Genomic DNA, 7,164 nt, shown 5'->3' with positions numbered 1-7,164 from the left:
CCCTCCGCACCCTGTCCGCGGGAAAGGCCCGGGTTAACCCCGCCGGAGTCGCTGCAGGGGCCGCTTCTCACCCCTTACCTGCTCCGGAGCACGATGAGGCGTGGAACCGGTTTATTAGGGCCCCCGGGGATCGCTTGCTGCTCCTTAAAAACAGTCATCCACGCACTTCGCGAACGTGTATTTAGACCTATGGGTGCACATAACCAAAACCTGAAGAGCTCTAATTAGGTTATACAATAAAATATATCGATTTATTTTTAACCGTTTAAATAGCTACTTAAACTTCGTGCTGGAACATTAATATTTCTTCTGTCTACAATTATAGTTTCATACCCAGAAAAAACACTCAGTATGATTATTTGTATGCAAGTTTCAAAATGCATCAAAAAGGGAAACTGATATTAAAAAAAAAATAGAGAAAAATCAGCGGGTTTAGATTTAGAAAGCTCAAACACAGTATCATTCTGCAGCTGTCAACATTTTGGACAATTTTTTAGGTTTTCTGTGATATCTCTGTTGCCTACACTGTATAGGGCTTTCCAGGAGGCATTTGAACTTCTGTTTTCAGCTCTTGAAAAAAAACAAAACACCTTCTGAATGCTGGTGCATGGAGCAAGGAGGGAGAGCGTACCTGATGCCGTCTAGTGAGAAAGCTCATGCTGTCAGCTTTACTCTTAGTTTTCTGCAGTTACTCACCTATTCCTCATATACTTTTTGCCCCGTACATCTTGATCTGGATTTCAAGTATTTCATATACCAATATGCCTTTTAAAAAAGTAAGTCCTCTAACATGAAAAACCCCAGTTAAACAGATCTCTATGCTTGCACAAAAAAAAGGAATCACTTTCCAAGCAAATCACCAGAATATTTTTGCTTCTTGCTTGTGTCAGATTGCCTTCAAGAGAAGTTACTAATTTTTCCCTTTAATAGATTATATTCCTTAAAATTAAGCATGCTTCAGAATCAAGAAAACTTCATTTTGCTCTGTTTGATCATTGCATCATTTATATATTTGGGAAATGGCTGTTGTAATATTCATTTTTTCCAATAACTTTAAAAAAAATAGATTTCTTCTAGAAAACATGAAATAAGTTCTTTATAGGAGAAAACTCTCAAGCCTTTTTACCTTTTGTAATAAACCTGCAAAATTAATATTTTTTGTTGAAGTTATTCTGATTTTTAAGTCTAATGGAAAGGCAACTGTTGTGTGATTAACTGAAGCAGGTTTTGTAGTCACTGCTGATGCCATTTTCTCCACCCAGTTTGTATTCTTTTGGGTTTCTGCTCAGGAAAAGCCTCCTCCCACCACAGCAACCATACTGTGTTAACAGCTCCAGCTGTAGGAATCTAATTTACCGATTTCACACAGAAAAGCACGGCAACTGCACTAACAGCTGAAAGTCATCAAGTTTCTAGAGTTTCACCACAGACTAGAAAAATCAATAATCACATAGATGGGCTGTTACTTCTCTTAGCTACAGACAGGATATTTCAAGTAGATGCTTTGTCAACCCTCATAATTTAGGGAGGTGTGCCCCATGCATGCATACTGTTTAGGAAAGCAGTAAAAAGCTTGCATTACAAAACTAAACAGAACATCTTGTATAGATATACTAACACACAAAGGAATTCAGCAACAAGCTTTACGTGAATGGCTTTGTTGGGGTTTTTTAAATACTTGCTGGTATAAAGTGCTCTCAGGTTCTGTTTTCTTCATTAGCCTCTGTAGTATTTCATTTGCACCTTCAAATTGTAACATTGTCCTAGCTGTTACTTCATCTTTTTATCTTGAAGTGTTTATACCTTTTACAGGGTTTCTCTGGTGACATCTCTTTTATGACCCATTCTTAAAAGTCATCAGCAATTTTAATGTCATTTGGGTTATACTCATGTGTGACACTGTGTCATCCTCCCACAGTAAATCAACAGTTAGCAGGGGAAGACATTAAAATTACAGTACTCAAGAACAGAGCTACAAATTTGAAGAAAAAAAATGAAGCAGGTAGGTAGTTTTAGCAATTGCTACAATTTATTTCTGATTTTTTGTTGTTGTTAAAGATGCTTGGGTTTGTAAACATATTTTAAATATGTATCAATTAAAATAGATTTTCAAGACTCAAGTCAGGTAAGCTCTCCTCCTAGTAGTGGCTACTAAAAAAATTATTTTCAGTGTTCTTAAAATGCTGGTGTACACCAAGCCCTATTTTGGGATAGTTGTACAAATTACCCTCAGGTATCATATCTCTCTGGACCATAAGCTTTTTAAGTCTTTAGACTTGCTTCTGGTCTTTACTAATTAGTGATCTGAAGTAACATCTGTCTAGCTGCCTGTTCATTTACCTGAAACCATATCTGAGGACATCAGAAGTATGTAACTTTCCACACGAGACTCATTCCTCTTCTGCCACAAAAATCACAGCTTGCAGATTATAAATACTCTAGCAAACCTCAGTTCCTTGGCACTGTGCTATCTTAAGCTCGCTTTATCTCTGTCAGCAAGTAGGCAGAAGTGTTTCTTCCTGAGGTAAGTAAGGAGCCAGGTATGACCACAGGACAGGAAGTATCTTCACTGACAGGGCACAGCCCTGCAGTAGGACCCTGGGAACAGGCTCCAGCCTCAGTCACAGGGAGGGCACAAAGCAGGTCTATGGGGCATCTAGAAAGGCAAGAAAGGAAGAGAAAATAAGGCTCAAAACAAGGCTAGAGACAAGCCTAAGGTTCATCTAGAAACCAAGTCCAGACAACACACAAGACCAGAAGCAACACCCAAAGTAAGCACACCTACACCTTAGCTTAGACAGGGAACAATGGACTGGCCAGGCCTGAGCTTAAATGGAGTTCCTGGGCCCATGAATCAGGTGTGTGGGTGGAGGCCCCAGGTGAGACTGCAGGTCAGGAACATCTGTCAGGAATTATTTAGAGTAAATGCAATGGGCCTGTATAATGGGTATCAGAAAATGAAATCGTAGTCCCTTCTGGCCTTAATCACATAAAACGGTGTTAAGGCTTAAAGTGTCTCTGTTCAGCATGCCTACAGATGTTAACCTGTTTTCAGTGCCAATCAGGCAGGTAGATACTATCAACAGAACCAGGGCCAAGAAAGACTAAATGAGGAAGTCATTGTCAAAACCACAAACAGAATTCAAGAGTTTCTGCATTAAACTCATGTTGTTCAAGACTTTTCTCTTTCAGATAGTGCCAACTAACAATGCTGTGGGTGCTTTATCTGATCATCTGTATTATAAATCCAAAGGCATTGAGAGTGTTTGGCCTGTGCTCAGCTGAGTTCACAAGCACAGCACCCCACACCAGTGTGGCACGCAGGTTCGTAAGTCACATCTGGGCTGTGAGCAGGCTGGTCACTTTGTCACACTGGAGTCCGAGCTAATAAACGTGAGGGAGGCTTTGGTAGAAAGTAGAAGCTGTAATCCATGTTTTGTAATCACACGAGCAGACAGCTCTAATGTTTCACTATCATCTTTCCACTACGAGGGAAACAGGGCTAGCTAAGATAGGCCTGGTTAGATCAAATCTGTCCCTCAAAAAGCAGTTTAGGTGTCTTTGTAGTGTAATTCTCAGAGCTTTTGGTTTGTGAAGGGCTAAAGCTCAGCATCAATCTAACCTTTCTTAGCTTGGACTGATGCTGTGCCTGTTGCACAGGTCTGATCCAGATGACTCTGCAGGACTAATTTAGGGACAGCATACCTCAATAATTCTGTTTCCAGGGTCAAGGCGCTGAGGGCACTAATAATGGACCTGACCAGCTGCATCTGGAGTCTCCACCCACATCTTTTGCCCATGGACCCAGGAGCTCTATTTAAGCTTAACCCTGGCTTACCTATGGGCCCTGTTTATTTAGAGCTTTGGTTTAGGTTTGGCCTTTTTAGTCTGCATGGACTTTGTTTAGCATTCACTTAGGTTTTGTGTATTTGTCCTTATGCTATGGGTCCCCAGACCTGCTTGTGACCTACAGATTGAGTTCTTAGTTTAACTTCAGACCTACCTCATCTCCTGGAAGCTGTTTTATTACCTGGCCTTATGCCTGAATGCAGATGGTGCTACTGGGCCTGTTCTGTTTACCCTATGTGTGTACAGTGGGGTTGGGTGCTGGCTGGTGAGGTCCTTGTCCTGCTGGCTGTTGTATGGGGCTCTCTGTCTGTCAGGGAGCAGCTGCCCCTCACAGCTCCCTCATGATCACCACAGACTCAAATTTTGCCAGAGCTGCCTGCAATGCAGAGCTACTTACAGGTTTGTGCACTTTATTTCTTCACACAACATTGCTCAGTTTTATTCTTTCTGTACATAGGTGTTATGTGTTTTATTCTGAAGAATAGCATAGGGATAGGAGCACTGTGTCAGATCAAAGGTCCACCAGCTTAAAACCTTACTCAGAAAAATAGCTAGTGACATGTACACAGGGAAGGAGGCTTGGGTAGCATACAGGGCATTTAGTAGACACTTCCAGCTTCAAGTAATGTATAGCTAAAATAGTACTTCTATGCTGTGTGATTTTGATTAAACTTTCTTCCATTAATTTTGCTTTTTAAAAAAAAAAACCTCTAAAGTGTTTTGTCTCTTCAGCATGCTATAGCAGTGAGTTCTGTGGTCTGACAACGTTGTATGAAATTGCTGTCGGTGTTCTGATTAAATGTTTGATATATTGCCTTGATATCCTCTACTTTACAGAAACAGTTACTGTTTCTCTAAACACTCATTGAGTGAATGAGTATCTCTCTCTGATATTACTTTCCTTGCTGGTTTTGTTTGTATAGTATATTGGTTGGGTTTTCATCCAGATTGCTGCCTTTCTAGGATGGAAATATTGGTACATTTAGCTGCTCTGTGCGCTTTTGCATACACTTGCTGTTTTGTGTCTTTTGAGCTTCCCTTTACACCTTTTAAGCAAACCAGACTGCATGTTATATTTGAGGTGTAAGAGGACAAGAGATCTGGGCTAAATAATGATGTTGTAGGGGTGTTTCCTGTTCAGTTCTCCCCTTCTTTTGTAATAATGCCCAACACTGTACTTGAGCACACAGAACAGCTTCACTGATGCACCTGTCACAGTATCAGGATTTTTATTTTGAATGGTAGGAGTGAAGTTAGAGGTTGTGATTTCCATATTTCCCTCCATGTGCCTCACTTTGCATTTTAGTGAAAGGATTTCATCTACCATTTTGTTGCCCAGACAGTCATTACTGTGAGATCTTTTTCCAAACGTTTATGCGCAGCTTGTCTTGGTAGGCTGAGTATCTTACTATTGCTAGAAAAGATTGTGACCTGGTGCTATTTACTTTCCAGGATGAAAGACCTCAGACCATGAGCACATAAGTCTGTGGGTGCGAAAATGAACAATTGTTAGTTCTTGTTTGTTTCCTAGCCCTTGGCATTGTTTCTAATGCAGCTGTGATTGTGTGTGTTGATGCTTGGGTGCTCCGATTAACCTGCTTATTCTAAATAAACCTTAGCCCTTATTGCTTGTAGCTTCCCCCCAAGTTACTAATTTCTTTCTCTGCATTTTATTCAAGCCCACAACTTCCAACTTATTGCCATCTTCCCAAGAAACATATTCTGATTCTGTGGGGTTTTATCATTAAGTTCTAGTTCCTTCAACTTCTGCATGCAGCAGTTTGGGAGCAATAGTTATTTTACCTCTCAGACCACCTATTATTTTATCTTATAAAAATAGCTTGTGTTACCTTATTTTTTAGCAGAATAAGTCTTTGGAATGACATAAGTCTTGATATCCAGCCCTTAGGAGGAGATGGTATGGTTACACCTAGCAAAGAGAACTTGTGCACTGCTGAAATTCCCTGCCACTGAGGGCAACTGTTCAAAATTCAGGTGTCTGTGGTGTAGGTTTCACTTTGTTTCATCTGAAGTGTCTGTGAGCTTGGCTTCGATTCCCAGACTGTACTCCTCTTTCACTGCAAGGACATGTAGGGTAGGTTGGAAGAGGATGGAGGTACAAATTGGTGATAGGCTTCCTACCCACTGTCACTGAAAAGCAGCAGTGACAAGGAGTTGTGCAGATCTGTGCCACTGCTTCTCCTTTATCACGTCACTTAAACCAGCAAAATGTTGGCATTTAAAGTATCTCTAGGAATGGATGGATGTGGACAGTACTGCTCCCTTGTGTGCAGCAGAAAAGCCTCTCTGCAGGCTCACATTTGACTGGGTTGGTTCACAGTTGAAGTGCTCTATAACAGCTACAGACGTAATAATAATGAAACCTTTTTTAAAAAGTACTGCTTGGGTATATTGTTTCACACATCCCATTTCCACATCTGTTTTTCAGTCTGAAGAGATGTTAAATTTGGTGGCCTGCTTTTCACAAAAGGCTGTGGTGATAATGAGTGGTGGAAGAAGTCAGTCAGTGGACTGACTCTTCCTCTTACTATAACATTTTACTCACCGCTTTCCCTCTGGGAAGGAGCAGCAGTATCATCAGTGGCTCTTAATGGATGAGGTGGGGGGATGGGGAAAGAGCAAGGCTCATTATAGTTAACATCCTTGCAGGGAGGATGGGAGAGGATGGCTCAGCAGATCTTCCTTCTCAGCCAGCATCTTCCCCATGCTTCTGGGGGTATTTGGTCCACGCGTGGGATGGCCGGGGCCTGATGGACGCTGGTGTTCGAGAGTCCTCCTGGATGACACATGTAAGGGGAAGGGGGTTTGACCCTCAGTGAGCCCCTCGCCCGTCACGGCTGACCAGGCTTTCCCTCCTCCGGGCTAAAAATAAAAGGGATTATTTTATAGAGTGCCACCACCGTAGCTGACCGGGAGGTATGCGGTGTCAAAGCACAGCCTCCGCAAGTAACGGGATAATTTGCCTTTTCTCTTATTACCGTCATTACATGTAAGGGGAAGGGGGTTTGACCCTCAGTGAGCCCCTCGCCCGTCACGGCTGACCAGGCTTTCCCTCCTCCGGGCTAAAAATAAAAGGGATTATTTTATAGAGTGCCACCACCGTAGCTGACCGGGAGGTATGCGGTGTCAAAGCACAGCCTCCGCAAGTAACGGGATAATTTGCCTTTTCTCTTATTACCGTCATTTAATTTATTTTGTTGTTGTTGTTGTTGTTAAATACCCCCCGGCGTTACCAGCCTGCCACGCCGATGGCGGCCCTTGTGGGCAGCTGTGGGGGCGCTGCAGCCACCCTCC

General features: G+C 42.1%; 1 long non-coding RNA gene across 1 annotated transcript in view; it reads left to right on the top strand.

Moving 5' to 3' along the window:
- The window catches only part of LOC108449649, a 12,979-nt gene extending 9,827 nt beyond the window's left edge, over positions 1 to 3,152 (top strand). Inside the window, exon 3 of the long non-coding RNA XR_001865907.1 lies at positions 3,140 to 3,152. This is a non-coding gene — a long non-coding RNA (uncharacterized LOC108449649). The remainder of the gene's footprint in view (positions 1 to 3,139) is intronic.
- The last annotated feature ends 4,012 nt before the right edge of the window (positions 3,153 to 7,164 follow it).

This window comes from Corvus brachyrhynchos, unplaced genomic scaffold (assembly GCF_000691975.1).
Source record: "Corvus brachyrhynchos isolate BGI_N302 unplaced genomic scaffold, ASM69197v1 scaffold279, whole genome shotgun sequence".
Classification (NCBI taxonomy): Eukaryota; Metazoa; Chordata; class Aves; order Passeriformes; family Corvidae; genus Corvus; species Corvus brachyrhynchos.
Note: the sequence above shows the minus strand (reverse complement) of the source record. Positions and strands in the feature narration are given on the sequence as shown.